Source organism: Oncorhynchus clarkii, chromosome 12 (assembly GCF_045791955.1).
Source record: "Oncorhynchus clarkii lewisi isolate Uvic-CL-2024 chromosome 12, UVic_Ocla_1.0, whole genome shotgun sequence".
Lineage (NCBI taxonomy): Eukaryota > Metazoa > Chordata > Actinopteri > Salmoniformes > Salmonidae > Oncorhynchus > Oncorhynchus clarkii.
The window spans coordinates 100,872,639-100,889,915 of record NC_092158.1 but is presented as its reverse complement, the minus strand read 5'-3'; the positions used below and the strand labels follow the sequence as shown (position 1 = coordinate 100,889,915).

General features: G+C 37.3%; 1 protein-coding gene across 1 annotated transcript in view; it reads right to left on the bottom strand.

Annotated features, from left to right (window-relative positions):
- The window catches only part of LOC139421752 (NLR family CARD domain-containing protein 3-like), a 1,082,035-nt gene that overhangs the window by 925,549 nt on the left and 139,209 nt on the right, over window positions 1–17,277 (bottom strand). The window lies entirely within an intron of this gene.

Genomic DNA, 17,277 nt, shown 5'->3' with positions numbered 1-17,277 from the left:
TTGCAACAAGTAAGAGATTTTATATTATGTAAAGTAGACTAGGTTATAATGTATAGTAGTGATTTGTTAGTGATATGTGATGTTACATTATGTAAAGTAGACTAGGTTATAATGTATAGTAGTGGGTTGTTAGTGACATGTAGATGTTATATTATGTAAAGTAGACAAAGTTATAATGTATAGTAGTGATGTGTTAGTGATATGTGATGTTATATTATGTAAAGTAGACTAGGTTATAATGTATAGTAGTGGGTTGTTAGTGACATGTAGATGTTCTATTATGTAAAGTAGACTAAGTTATAATGTATAGTAGTGATGTGTTAGTGATATGTGATGTTATATTATGTAAAGTAGACTAGGTTATAATGTATAATAGCAGTTTGTTAGTGATATGTGATGTTATATTATGTAAAGTAGACTAGGTTATAATGTATAATAGTAGTTTGTTAGTGATATGCAGATCAAGGTCTATACCTTGGCTATAGCCTACATATCATAGATGACCAGTCTAAACCTGCTCAGATCAGTTCACAGAGACCATCAGGTTTGTCAGCATGATAAGTGATCATAGCCTTATAATAGTTTGTAGGTAGCCTAGACCTACAGTACGAGAGTCTGCGCATCTTTCCTACATTTCAACACATTTATTTAATCTTACCGAGAAATATGTGCCACAGTTTCAACAGCCATTTTGTAACTGCGTGGGCTACAAACATACTTTTAATTTCATATAAGGAAATCACATAACTTACAGTCACTGGTGCAGCTGCCTGTTTTCTCACAGATGAAGTAGCTTTCATAGACAACTCATTCAACCAGCCTAAACAACAGTAAATACAAGATGTCAAATGGTCAAAGGAGAATCCTGATAGAGTCATATACATTAGAGAGAGGTATATATATCCTGATAGAGTCATATACATTAGAGAGAGGTATATATATCCTGATAGAGTCATATACATTAGAGAGAGGTATATATATCCTGATATAGTCATATACATTAGAGAGAGGTATATATATCCTGATATAGTCATATACATTAGAGAGATGTATATATATCCTGAGAGCCATATACATTAGAGAGAGGTATATATATCCTGATATAGCCATATACATTAGAGAGGTATATATATCCTGATAGAGTCATATACATTAGAGAGAGGTATATATATCCTGATAGAGTCATATACATTAGAGAGGTATATATATCCTGATAGAGTCATATACATTAGAGAGGTATATATATCCTGATAGAGTCATATACATTAGAGAGAGGTATATATATCCTGATAGAGTCATATACATTAGAGAGAGGTATATATATCCTGATAGAGTCATATACATTAGAGAGAGGTATATATATCCTGATATAGTCATATACATTAGAGAGAGGTATATATATCCTGATATAGTCATATACATTAGAGAGATGTATATATATCCTGAGAGCCATATACATTAGAGAGAGGTATATATATCCTGATATAGCCATATACATTAGAGAGGTATATATATCCTGATAGAGTCATATACATTAGAGAGAGGTATATATATCCTGATAGAGTCATATACATTAGAGAGGTATATATATCCTGATAGAGTCATATACATTAGAGAGGTATATATATCCTGATAGAGTCATATACATTAGAGAGAGGTATATATATCCTGATAGAGTCATATACATTAGAGAGAGGTATATATATCCTGATATAGTCATATACATTAGAGAGATGTATATATATCCTGAGAGCCATATACATTAGAGAGAGGTATATATATCCTGATATAGCCATATACATTAGAGAGGTATATATATCCTGATAGAGTCATATACATTAGAGAGGTATATATATCCTGATAGAGTCATATACATTAGAGAGAGGTATATATATCCTGATAGAGTCATATACATTAGAGAGAGGTACATATATCCTGATAGAGTCATATACATTAGAGAGGTATATATATCCTGATAGAGTCATATACATTAGAGAGGTATATATATCCTGATAGAGTCATATACATTAGAGAGGTATATATATCCTGATAGAGTCATATACATTAGAGAGGTATATATATCCTGATAGAGTCATATACATTAGAGAGGGGTATATATATCCTGATAGAGTCATATACATTAGAGAGAGGTATATATATCCTGATAGAGTCATATACATTAGAGAGAGGTATATATATCCTGATAGAGTCATATACATTAGAGAGAGGTATATATATCCTGATAGAGTCATATACATTAGAGAGGTATATATATCCTGATAGAGTCATATACATTAGAGAGGTATATATATCCTGATAGAGTCATATACATTAGAGAGGTATATATATCCTGATAGAGTCATATACATTAGAGAGGTATATATATCCTGATAGAGCCATATACATTAGAGAGAGGTATATATATCCTGATAGAGTCATATACATTAGAGAGGTATATATATCCTGATAGAGTCATATACATTAGAGAGGTATATATATCCTGATAGAGTCATATACATTAGAGAGAGGTATATATATCCTGATATAGTCATATACATTAGAGAGATGTATATATATCCTGAGAGCCATATACATTAGAGAGAGGTATATATATCCTGATATAGCCATATACATTAGAGAGGTATATATATCCTGATAGAGCCATATACATTAGAGAGAGGTATATATATCCTGATAGAGCCATAGACATTAGAGAGAGGTATATATATCCTGATAGAGCCATATATATTAGAGAGAGGTATATATATCCTGATATAGCCATATACATTAGAGAGAGGTATATATATCCTGATAGAGCCATATATATTAGAGAGAGGTATATATATCCTGATATAGCCATATACATTAGAGAGAGGTATATATATCCTGATAGAGCCACATACATTAGAGAGGTATATATATCCTGATAGAGTCATATACATTAGAGAGAGGTATATATATCCTGATAGAGTCATATACATTAGAGAGGTATATATATCCTGATAGAGTCATATACATTAGAGAGGTATATATATCCTGATATAGTCATATACATTAGAGAGGTATATATATCCTGATAGAGTCATATACATTAGAGAGAGGTATATATATCCTGATAGAGTCATATACATTAGAGAGGTATATATATCCTGATAGAGTCATATACATTAGAGAGGTATATATATCCTGATAGAGTCATATACATTAGAGAGGTATATATATCCTGATAGAGTCATATACATTAGAGAGGTATATATATCCTGATATAGCCATATACATTAGAGAGAGGTATATATATCCTGATAGAGTCATATACATTAGAGAGAGGTATATATATCCTGATAGAGTCATATACATTAGAGAGGTATATATATCCTGATAGAGTCATATACATTAGAGAGGTATATATATCCTGATAGAGTCATATACATTAGAGAGAGGTATATATATCCTGATAGAGTCATATACATTAGAGAGGTATATATATCCTGATAGAGTCATATACATTAGAGAGAGGTATATATATCCTGATAGAGTCATATACATTAGAGAGGTATATATATCCTGATAGAGTCATATACATTAGAGACGTATATATATCCTGATAGAGTCATATACATTAGAGAGGTATATATATCCTGATAGAGTCATATACATTAGAGAGAGGTATATATATCCTGATAGAGTCATATACATTAGAGAGGTATATATATCCTGATAGAGTCATATACATTAGAGAGGTATATATATCCTGATAGAGTCATATACATTAGAGAGAGGTATATATATCCTGATAGAGTCATATACATTAGAGAGAGGTATATATATCCTGATATAGTCATATACATTAGAGAGATGTATATATATCCTGAGAGCCATATACATTAGAGAGAGGTATATATATCCTGATATAGCCATATACATTAGAGAGGTATATATATCCTGATAGAGTCATATACATTAGAGAGGTATATATATCCTGATAGAGTCATATACATTAGAGAGAGGTATATATATCCTGATAGAGTCATATACATTAGAGAGAGGTACATATATCCTGATAGAGTCATATACATTAGAGAGGTATATATATCCTGATAGAGTCATATACATTAGAGAGGTATATATATCCTGATAGAGTCATATACATTAGAGAGGTATATATATCCTGATAGAGTCATATACATTAGAGAGGTATATATATCCTGATAGAGTCATATACATTAGAGAGGGGTATATATATCCTGATAGAGTCATATACATTAGAGAGAGGTATATATATCCTGATAGAGTCATATACATTAGAGAGAGGTATATATATCCTGATAGAGTCATATACATTAGAGAGAGGTATATATATCCTGATAGAGTCATATACATTAGAGAGAGGTATATATATCCTGATAGAGTCATATACATTAGAGAGGTATATATATCCTGATAGAGTCATATACATTAGAGAGAGGTATATATATCCTGATAGAGTCATATACATTAGAGAGGTATATATATCCTGATAGAGTCATATACATTAGAGAGGTATATATATCCTGATAGAGTCATATACATTAGAGAGGTATATATATCCTGATAGAGTCATATACATTAGAGAGGTATATATATCCTGATATAGCCATATACATTAGAGAGAGGTATATATATCCTGATAGAGTCATATACATTAGAGAGAGGTATATATATCCTGATAGAGTCATATACATTAGAGAGGTATATATATCCTGATAGAGTCATATACATTAGAGAGGTATATATATCCTGATAGAGTCATATACATTAGAGAGAGGTATATATATCCTGATAGAGTCATATACATTAGAGAGGTATATATATCCTGATAGAGTCATATACATTAGAGAGAGGTATATATATCCTGATAGAGTCATATACATTAGAGAGGTATATATATCCTGATAGAGTCATATACATTAGAGACGTATATATATCCTGATAGAGTCATATACATTAGAGAGGTATATATATCCTGATAGAGTCATATACATTAGAGAGAGGTATATATATCCTGATAGAGTCATATACATTAGAGAGGTATATATATCCTGATAGAGTCATATACATTAGAGAGGTATATATATCCTGATAGAGTCATATACATTAGAGAGAGGTATATATATCCTGATAGAGTCATATACATTAGAGAGAGGTATATATATCCTGATATAGTCATATACATTAGAGAGATGTATATATATCCTGAGAGCCATATACATTAGAGAGAGGTATATATATCCTGATATAGCCATATACATTAGAGAGGTATATATATCCTGATAGAGTCATATACATTAGAGAGGTATATATATCCTGATAGAGTCATATACATTAGAGAGAGGTATATATATCCTGATAGAGTCATATACATTAGAGAGAGGTACATATATCCTGATAGAGTCATATACATTAGAGAGGTATATATATCCTGATAGAGTCATATACATTAGAGAGGTATATATATCCTGATAGAGTCATATACATTAGAGAGGTATATATATCCTGATAGAGTCATATACATTAGAGAGGTATATATATCCTGATAGAGTCATATACATTAGAGAGGGGTATATATATCCTGATAGAGTCATATACATTAGAGAGAGGTATATATATCCTGATAGAGTCATATACATTAGAGAGAGGTATATATATCCTGATAGAGTCATATACATTAGAGAGAGGTATATATATCCTGATAGAGTCATATACATTAGAGAGGTATATATATCCTGATAGAGTCATATACATTAGAGAGGTATATATATCCTGATAGAGTCATATACATTAGAGAGGTATATATATCCTGATAGAGTCATATACATTAGAGAGGTATATATATCCTGATAGAGCCATATACATTAGAGAGAGGTATATATATCCTGATAGAGTCATATACATTAGAGAGGTATATATATCCTGATAGAGTCATATACATTAGAGAGGTATATATATCCTGATAGAGTCATATACATTAGAGAGAGGTATATATATCCTGATATAGTCATATACATTAGAGAGATGTATATATATCCTGAGAGCCATATACATTAGAGAGAGGTATATATATCCTGATATAGCCATATACATTAGAGAGGTATATATATCCTGATAGAGCCATATACATTAGAGAGAGGTATATATATCCTGATAGAGCCATAGACATTAGAGAGAGGTATATATATCCTGATAGAGCCATATATATTAGAGAGAGGTATATATATCCTGATATAGCCATATACATTAGAGAGAGGTATATATATCCTGATAGAGCCACATACATTAGAGAGGTATATATATCCTGATAGAGTCATATACATTAGAGAGAGGTATATATATCCTGATAGAGTCATATACATTAGAGAGAGGTATATATATCCTGATAGAGTCATATACATTAGAGAGGTATATATATCCTGATATAGTCATATACATTAGAGAGGTATATATATCCTGATAGAGTCATATACATTAGAGAGAGGTATATATATCCTGATAGAGTCATATACATTAGAGAGGTATATATATCCTGATAGAGTCATATACATTAGAGAGGTATATATATCCTGATAGAGTCATATACATTAGAGAGGTATATATATCCTGATAGAGTCATATACATTAGAGAGGTATATATATCCTGATATAGCCATATACATTAGAGAGGGTATATATATCCTGATATAGCCATATACATTAGAGAGAGGTATATATATCCTGATAGAGTCATATACATTAGAGAGAGGTATATATATCCTGATAGAGTCATATACATTAGAGAGGTATATATATCCTGATAGAGTCATATACATTAGAGAGGTATATATATCCTGATAGAGTCATATACATTAGAGAGAGGTATATATATCCTGATAGAGTCATATACATTAGAGAGGTATATATATCCTGATAGAGTCATATACATTAGAGAGAGGTATATATATCCTGATAGAGTCATATACATTAGAGAGGTATATATATCCTGATAGAGTCATATACATTAGAGACGTATATATATCCTGATAGAGTCATATACATTAGAGAGGTATATATATCCTGATAGAGTCATATACATTAGAGAGGTATATATATCCTGATAGAGCCATATACATTAGAGAGAGGTATATATATCCTGATAGAGTCATATACATTAGAGAGGTATATATATCCTGATAGAGTCATATACATTAGAGAGGTATATATATATCCTGATAGAGTCATATACATTAGAGAGAGGTATATATATCCTGATAGAGCCATAGACATTAGAGAGGTATATATATCCTGATAGAGCCATATATATTAGAGAGAGGTATATATATCCTGATATAGCCATATACATTAGAGAGAGGTATATATATCCTGATAGAGCCACATACATTAGAGAGAGGTATATATATCCTGATAGAGTCATATACATTAGAGAGAGGTATATATATCCTGATAGAGTCATATACATTAGAGAGAGGTATATATATCCTGATATAGCCATATATATTAGAGAGAGGTATATATATCCTGATATAGCCATATACATTAGAGAGAGGTATATATATCCTGATAGAGCCATATATATTAGAGAGAGATATATATATCCTGATAGAGCCATAGACATTAGAGAGAGGTATATATATCCTGATAGAGCCATATATATTAGAGAGAGGTATATATATCCTGATATAGTCATATACATTAGAGAGATGTATATATATCCTGAGAGCCATATACATTAGAGAGAGGTATATATATCCTGATATAGCCATATACATTAGAGAGGTATATATATCCTGATAGAGCCATATACATTAGAGAGAGGTATATATATCCTGATAGAGCCATAGACATTAGAGAGAGGTATATATATCCTGATATAGCCATATACATTAGAGAGGTGTATATATCCTGATAGAGCCATATACGTTAGAGAGAGGTGTATATATCCTGATAGAGCCAGCAACTGGCCATCTGGCCCATAGAGACTAAAGGACTATGCTGTGACCCTTACCAACTGGCCACCTGGCCCATAGAGACTAAAGGACTATGTTGTGTCCCTCACCAACTGGCCATCTGGCCCATAGAGACTAAAGGACTATGCTGTGACCCTCACCAACTGGCCATCTGGCCCATAGAGACTAAAGGACTATGCTGTGACCCTCACCAACTGGCCATCTCGCCTGTAGAGACTAAAGGACTATGCTGTGGCCCTCACCAACTGGCCATCTGGCCTGTAGAGACTAAAACGCTATGCTGTGACCCTCACCAACTGGCCATCTGGCCCATAGAGACTAAAGGACTATGCTGTGGCCCTCTCCAACTAGCCATCTGGCCCACAGAGACTAAATAACTATGGACTCTACGCTGCAAACCACATCAAGCCATCTCTGAACTGGACACTAAAAAAGTGAACTATAATGCTTTTGCTCTCTGTTCATCTCTCTTAGATATATTTATACTGATACTGTAAATGTGGACATCCACTGTATATCAACAGTATATCCACTATAATATATATCAACTGTATATCCACTGTACTGTATATCAACTGTATAGCCACTGTACTGTACAGCCACTGTACTGTATATCAACTGTATAGCCACTGTACTGTATATCAACTGTATAGCCACTGTACTTTATATCAACTGTATATCCACTGTACTGTATATCAACTGCAAAATCACTGTACTGTATAGCAACTGTATAGTCACTGTACTGTATATCAACTGTATGGCCACTGTACTGTATATCAACTGTATATCAACTGTACTGTATATCAACTGTATATACTGTACTGTATATCAACTGTATAGCCACTGTACTTTATATCAACTGTATATCCACTGTACTGTATATCAACTGCAAAATCACTGTACTGTATATAAACTGTATAGCCACTGTACTGTATAGCAACTGTATAGTCACTGTACTGTATATCAACTGTATGGCCACTGTACTGTATATCAACTGTATATCAACTGTACTGTATATCAACTGTATATCCACTGTACTGTATATCAACTGTATAGCCACTGTACTTTATATCAACTGTATATCCACTGTACTGTATATCAACTGCAAAATCACTGCACTGTATATCAACTGTATGGCCACTGTACTGTATATCAACTGTACTGTATATCAACTGTATATCCAATGGACTGTATATCAACTGTATATCCACTGTACTGTATATCAATTGTACAACCACTGTACTGTATATCAACTGTATATCCACTGTACTGTATATCAACTGTATAGCGACTGTACTGTATATAAACTGTATAGCCACTGTACTGTATAGCAACTGTATAGTCACTGTACTGTATATCAACTGTATGGCCACTGTACTGTATATCAACTGTATATCAACTGTACTGTATATCAACTGTATATCCACTGTACTGTATATCAACTGTATAGCCACTGTACTTTATATCAACTGTATATCCACTGTACTGTATATCAACTGCAAAATCACTGTACTGTATATAAACTGTATAGCCACTGTACTGTATAGCAACTGTATAGTCACTGTACTGTATATCAACTGTATGGCCACTGTACTGTATATCAACTGTATATCAACTGTACTGTATATCAACTGTATATCCACTGTACTGTATATCAACTGTATATCCACTGTACTGTATATCAATTGTACAACCACTGTACTGTATATCAACTGTATATCCACTGTACTGTATATCAACTGTATAGCGACTGTACTGTATATCAACTGTATGGTCACTGTACTGTATATCAACTGTATATCCACTGTACTATATATCAACTGTATATCCACTGTACTGTATATCAACTGTATAGCGACTGTACTGTATATCAACTGTATAGTCACTGTACTGTATATCAACTGTATAGTCACTGTACTGTATATCAACTGTATATCAACTGTACTGTATATCAACTGTATATCAACTGTACTGTATATCAACTGTATATCAACTGTACTGTATATCAACTGTATAGTCACTGTACTGTATATCAACTGTATATCAACTGTACTGTATATCAACTGTATATCAACTGTACTGTATATCAACTGTATATCAACTGTACTGTATATCAACTGTATATCAACTGTACTGTATATCAACTGTATATCAACTGTACTGTATATCAACTGTATATCAACTGTACTGTATATCAACTGTATATCAACTGTACTGTATATCAACTGTATATCAACTGTACTGTATATCAACTGTACTGTATATGTGTATATCCACTGTTCATTCACTATGCTCAATCGAGTTGTGTATAATGTTGTACAGAAACTTTGTGTAAACTAATCTGTCTGTATTCTGTCTCTAAATGTTGTCTATCACCAGCAGGACCATATACACTTGTAGTGTATTTGAGGTTTAAAAAGGCTTCTGAAGTTTGTCATTTCCACAGACATTTCAGACTTGATTTCCCTTATGAAAAATGTATCAACCCCAAGAAAAAATTCCATTAATTATAATTCAAATAATCATTCATATTTCCTGTTGCTGCGGGAATATTTTCCTGCTGTAGTACACTGGCTCAACTTAAGATCCTACATCTGTATGTGTTAATGTACTTGGTGAATAAAGGTGATTATGATTCTACAAAGGTTGAGTCTCTAGAATCCCTTGCTGCTCTGGAGAAATAATGACATGGTTGTCATGGTGATTTAAACTGGGACTGGTGATCTCCCAACTCTGAGACAGGGACTGGTTATCTCCCAACTCCGAGACAGGAACTGGTTATCTCCCAACTCTGAGACAGGGATGAGTTATCTCCCAACTCTGAGACAGGGACTGGTTATCTCTCAACTCTGAGACAGGGACTGGTTATCTCACAACTCTGAGTCAGGGACTGTTCATCTCCCAACTCTGAGACAGGGACTGGTCATCTCCCAACTCTGAGACAGGGACTGGTTATCTCCCATCTCTGAGACAGGGACTGGTTATCTCCCAACTCTGAGACAGGGACTGGTTATCTCCCAACTCTGAGACAGGGACTGGTTATCTCCCAACTCTGAGACAGGGACTGGTTATCTCCCAACTCTGAGACAGGGACTGGTTATCTCCCAACTCTGAGACAGGGACTGGTTATCTCCCAACTCTGAGACAGGGACTGGTTATCTCCCAACTCTGAGACAGGGACTGGTAATCTCCCAACTCTGAGACAGGGACTGGTTATCTTCCAACTCTGAGACAGGGACTGGTTATCTCCCATCTCTGAGACAGGGACTGGTTATCTCCCATCTCTGAGACAGGGACTGGTTATCTCCCAACTCTGAGACAGGGACTGGTTATCTCCCAACTCTGAGACAGGGACTGGTAATCTCCCAACTCTGAGACAGGGACTGGTTATCTCCCAACTCTGAGACAGGGACTGGTAATCTCCCATCTCTGAGACAGGGACTGGTTATCTCCCAACTCTGAGACAGGGACTGGTTATCTCCCAACTCTGAGACAGGGACTGGTTATCTCCCAACTCTGAGACAGGGACTGGTTATCTCCCAACTCTGAGACAGGGACTGGTTATCTCCCAACTCTGAGACAGGGACTGGTTATCTCCCAACTCTGAGACAGGGACTGGTTATCTCCCAACTCTGAGACAGGGACTGGTTATCTCCCAACTCTGAGACAGGGACTGGTAATCTCCCAACTCTGAGACAGGGACTGGTAATCTCCCAACTCTGAGACAGGGACTGGTAATCTCCCATCTCTGAGACAGGGACTGGTTATCTCCCAACTCTGAGACAGGGACTGGTTATCTCCCAACTCTGAGACAGGGACTGGTTATCTCCCAACTCTGAGACAGGGACTGGTTATCTCCCAACTCTGAGACAGGGACTGGTTATCTCCCAACTCTGAGACAGGGACTGGTTATCTCCCATCTCTGAGACAGGGACTGGTTATCTCCCAACTCTGAGACAGGGACTGGTTATCTCCCAACTCTGAGACAGGGACTGGTTATCTCCCATCTCTGAGACAGGGACTGGTTATCTCCCAACTCTGAGACAGGGACTGGTTATCTCCCAACTCTGAGACAGGGACTGGTTATCTCCCAACTCTGAGACAGGGACTGGTTATCTCCCAACTCTGAGACAGGGACTGGTTATCTCCCAACTCTGAGACAGGGACTGGTTATCTCCCAACTCTGAGACAGGGACTGGTAATCTCCCAACTCTGAGACAGGGACTGGTAATCTCCCAACTCTGAGACAGGGACTGGTAATCTCCCATCTCTGAGACAGGGACTGGTTATCTCCCAACTCTGAGACAGGGACTGGTTATCTCCCAACTCTGAGACAGGGACTGGTTATCTCCCAACTCTGAGACAGGGACTGGTTATCTCCCAACTCTGAGACAGGGACTGGTTATCTCCCAACTCTGAGACAGGGACTGGTTATCTCCCAACTCTGAGACAGGGACTGGTTATCTCCCAACTCTGAGACAGGGACTGGTTATCTCCCAACTCTGAGACAGGGACTGGTTATCTCCCATCTCTGAGACAGGGACTGGTTATCTCCCAACTCTGAGACAGGGACTGGTTATCTCCCATCTCTGAGACAGGGACTGGTTATCTCCCAACTCTGAGACAGGGACTGGTTATCTCCCAACTCTGAGACAGGGACTGGTTATCTCCCAACTCTGAGACAGGGACTGGTTATCTCCCAACTCTGAGACAGGGACTGGTTATCTCCCAACTCTGAGACAGGGACTGGTTATCTCCCAACTCTGAGACAGGGACTGGTTATCTCCCAACTCTGAGACAGGGACTGGTTATCTCCCAACTCTGAGACAGGGACTGGTTATCTCCCAACTCTGAGACAGGGACTGGTTATCTCCCATCTCTGAGACAGGGACTGGTTATCTCCCAACTCTGAGACAGGGACTGGTTATCTCCCAACTCTGAGACAGGGACTGGTTATCTCCCATCTCTGAGACAGGGACTGGTTATCTCCCAACTCTGAGACAGGGACTGGTAATCTCCCAACTCTGAGACAGGGACTGGTTATCTCCCAACTCTGAGACAGGGACTGGTTATCTCCCATCTCTGAGACAGGGACTGGTTATCTCCCATCTCTGAGACAGGGACTGGTTATCTCCCATCTCTGAGACAGGGACTGGTTATCTCCCATCTCTGAGACAGGGACTGGTTATCTCCCATCTCTGAGACAGGGACTGGTTATCTCCCAACTCTGAGACAGGGACTGGTAATCTCCCAACTCTGAGACAGGGACTGGTTATCTCCCAACTCTGAGACAGGGACTGGTTATCTCCCATCTCTGAGACAGGGACTGGTTATCTCCCATCTCTGAGACAGGGACTGGTTATCTCCCATCTCTGAGACAGGGACTGGTTATCTCCCAACTCTGAGACAGGGACTGGTTATCTCCCAACTCTGAGACAGGGACTGGTTATCTCCCAACTCTGAGACAGGGACTGGTTATCTCCCAACTCTGAGGCCATGTCATTTATTACATTTCAACCTGTTGATAAAGGCAGCTAGAAGGCTGAACCCAGAAGACAACTCTAAATCAACACTTACTGATATTATCCTAAAATCCTTTCAATCATATTACTGTGTCTTTTTGTTCAACAGGTAGTCTATGATATTAATATTGTAGCAAACAGCGGGGCAGTGAACCAGGTCCCTGGAGAACAAGGAAAACACCCTATTCAATGCACCAATAGGGTTAACCCAGTATCAGTATCAATAGTGTTAACCCAGTATCAGTATAAATAGGGTTAACCCAGTATCAGTATAGTGTTAACCCAGTATCAGTATAAATAGGGTTAACCCAGTATCAGTGTCAGTATAAATAGGGTTAACCCAGTATCAGTATAAATAGGGTTAACCCAGTATCAGTATAGTGTTAACCCAGTATCAGTATCAGTATAAATAGTGTTAACCCAGTATCAGTATCAGTATAAATAGTGTTAACCCAGTATCAGTATCAGTATAAATAGTGTTAACCCAGTATCAGTATAAATAGGGTTAACCCAGTATCAGTATAAATAGGGTTAACCCAGTATCAGTATCAGTATAAATAGGGTTAACCCAGTATCAGTATAAATAGGGTTAACCCAGTATCAGTATAGTGTTAACCCAGTATCAGTATCAGTATAAATAGTGTTAACCCAGTATCAGTATAAATAGGGTTAACCCAGTATCAGTATAAATAGGGTTAACCCAGTATCAGTATCAACAGGGTTAACCCAGTATCAGTATAAATAGGGTTAACCCAGTATCAGTATAAATAGTGTTAACCCAGTATCAGTATAGTGTTAACCCAGTATCAGTATAAATAGGGTTAACCCAGTATCAGTATAGTGTTAACCCAGTATCAGTATAAATAGGGTTAACCCAGTATCAGTATAAATAGTGTTAACCCAGTATCAGTATAAATAGGGTTAACCCAGTATCAGTATAAATAGGGTTAACCCAGTATCAGTATCAGTATAAATAGGGTTAACCCAGTATCAGTATAAATAGGGTTAACCCAGTATCAGTATAGTGTTAACCCAGTATCAGTATCAGTATAAATAGTGTTAACCCAGTATCAGTATAAATAGTGTTAACCCAGTATCAGTATAAATAGGGTTAACCCAGTATCAGTATCAACAGGGTTAACCCAGTATCAGTATAAATAGGGTTAACCCAGTATCAGTATAAATAGTGTTAACCCAGTATCAGTATCAGTATAAATAGGGTTAACCCAGTATCAGTATAAACAGGGTTAACCCAGTATCAGTATCAGTATAAATAGGGTTAACCCAGTATCAGTATAAATAGGGTTAACCCAGTATCAGTATAAATAGGGTTAACCCAGTATCAGTATAAATAGTGTTAACCCAGTATCAGTATAAACAGGGTTAACCCAGTATCAGTATCAATAGTGTTAACCCAGTATCAGTGTAAATAGTGTTAACCCAGTATCAGTATCAGTATAAATAGTTTTAACCCAGTATCAGTATAAATAGGGTTAACCCAGTATCAGTATAAACAGGGTTAACCCAGTATCAGTATCAGTATAAATAGTCTTTACCCAGTATCAGTATACATAGTGTTAACCCAGTATCAGTATAGTGTTAACCCAGTATCAGTATCAGTATAAATAGTGTTAACCCAGTATCAGTATCAGTATAAATAGTGTTAACCCAGTATCAGTATACATAGGGTTAACCCAGTATCAGTATCAATAGGGTTAACCCAGTATCAGTATAAATAGTGTTAACCCAGTATCAGTATAAATAGTGCTAACCCAGTATCAGTAAAAACAGGTAGAGGATCACTACAGTATAGTGGGACTGTGATATTTAACACCATAGTAAACTACAAACTCGTTATTAAGCTCGAGACCCTGCGTCTCTACCGCGCCCTGTGCAACCATATCACTTCCACCCTTCCTGACACCCTAGACCCACTCCAATTTGCTTACCACCCCAATAAGTCCACAGACGACGCAATCGCAATCACACTGCACACCGCCCTAACCCAGCTGGACAAGAGGAATACCTATGTAAGAATGCTGTTCATCGATTACAGCTCATCATTTAACACCATAGTACCCTCCAAACTCATTAAGCCATTAAGCTTGAGACCCTGGGTCTCGACCCCACTCTGTGCAACTGGGTCCTGGACTTTCTGACGGGCCACCTCCAGGTGGTGAGGGTAAGAAACAACATCTCCACCTCGTTGATCCTCAACACTGGGGCCCCACATGAGTGCGTTCTCAGCCCTCTCCTGTACTCCCTGTTCACCCATGACTTTATGGCCATGAACGCCTCCAACTCAATTAAGTTTGCAGACGACACTACAGTGGTAGGCTTGATTAACCATGTGTATGTGACAAATAAAATTTGATTTGATTTGATTACCAACAACGACGAGACAGCCTACAGGGAGGAGGTGAGGGCCCTCGGAGTATGGTGAAAATAACCTCACTCTCAACGTCAACAAAACAAAACAATGGAGATGATCGTGGACTTCAGGAAACAGCAGAGGACGCACCCCCCCTATCCACATCGACGGGACAGTAGTGGGGAAGGTGGAAAGTTTTAAGTTCCACGGCGTACACATCACAGACAAACTGAAATGGTCCACCCACACAGACAGAGTGGTGAAGAAGGCACAACAGCGCCTCTTCAACCTCAGGAGGCTGAAGAAATTAATCTTGTCACCGAAAACACTCACAAACTTTTACAGATGCACAATCGAGAGCATCCTGTTGGGCTGTATCACCGCCTGGTACGGCAACTGCACCACCCACAACCATAAGACTCTCCAGAGGGTAGTGAGGTCTGCACAACGCATCACCGGGGGCAAACTACCTGCTCCCCAGGACACCTACACCAGCCGATGTCACAGGAAGGCCAAAAAGAACATCAAGGTCAACAACCACCCGAGCCACTGCCTGTTCACCCCGTGTCGTGGCAGAATCAGAAATCTTTAGGTAACATTGATAAATAATGTTTTAATAATTTTCATAAGCTTATGTGGGAAAAGTTACTTGGGCCCAGAGAGGGGAGAGGTCGGGTTAGTCTTATCTGTGAATGTGTCTGTAAACTATTCCTAATCCATGTGAAGTGATGATTGAGGGGGAACCGATTATCTCTTGGCTCCACAATGTCTGTGTGCCAGTCACTCCCTACTTTTCCCATCGGGGGGAGGATGGCAGTGTCTGGAACCATTCTATGTTTCCTCTGAGGTTGCCCTTATCTTGACCTAGAGGCTCACCGTCCTCTCCGTGAGCTTGTCCAGGAGGGGGTGTATTTGATATATGCCATTGGATAAGGTAATGTTTTGGGTCCTAAGTGGTACCAAGAACGAGATAGGAACTTTGTCTAAAAGGACAAACTGAGCGAAAGTTCATAGCTAATGCTATAAATGATGGGATACTCCTTTTTCTGGTAAAAGGTTATTTGTATAATGTTCCTAAGATCTGTTATTCGTGACTTTTGATGTGGTGTGTCTTTGCTATAAAGGATCTCAGTTGCGATTATGTTGACACTCTCAGAGAATTCATTTATAGACACTGAATCAATCTGAGAGTCACAGGGCTATGGTGAAGCTCATATAATTAAAAAATTGACTTTATGATAACTCTGACTTGTGTGTGGTTTGCTCTCTCATGATGTGGTAAAACAGGAAATTTCCACGACACCCGCTATCATCCAGAAGGCGAGGTCAGTACAGATGCATCAATGCCTGGACCGAGAGACTGAAAAACAGCTTCTATCTCAAGGCC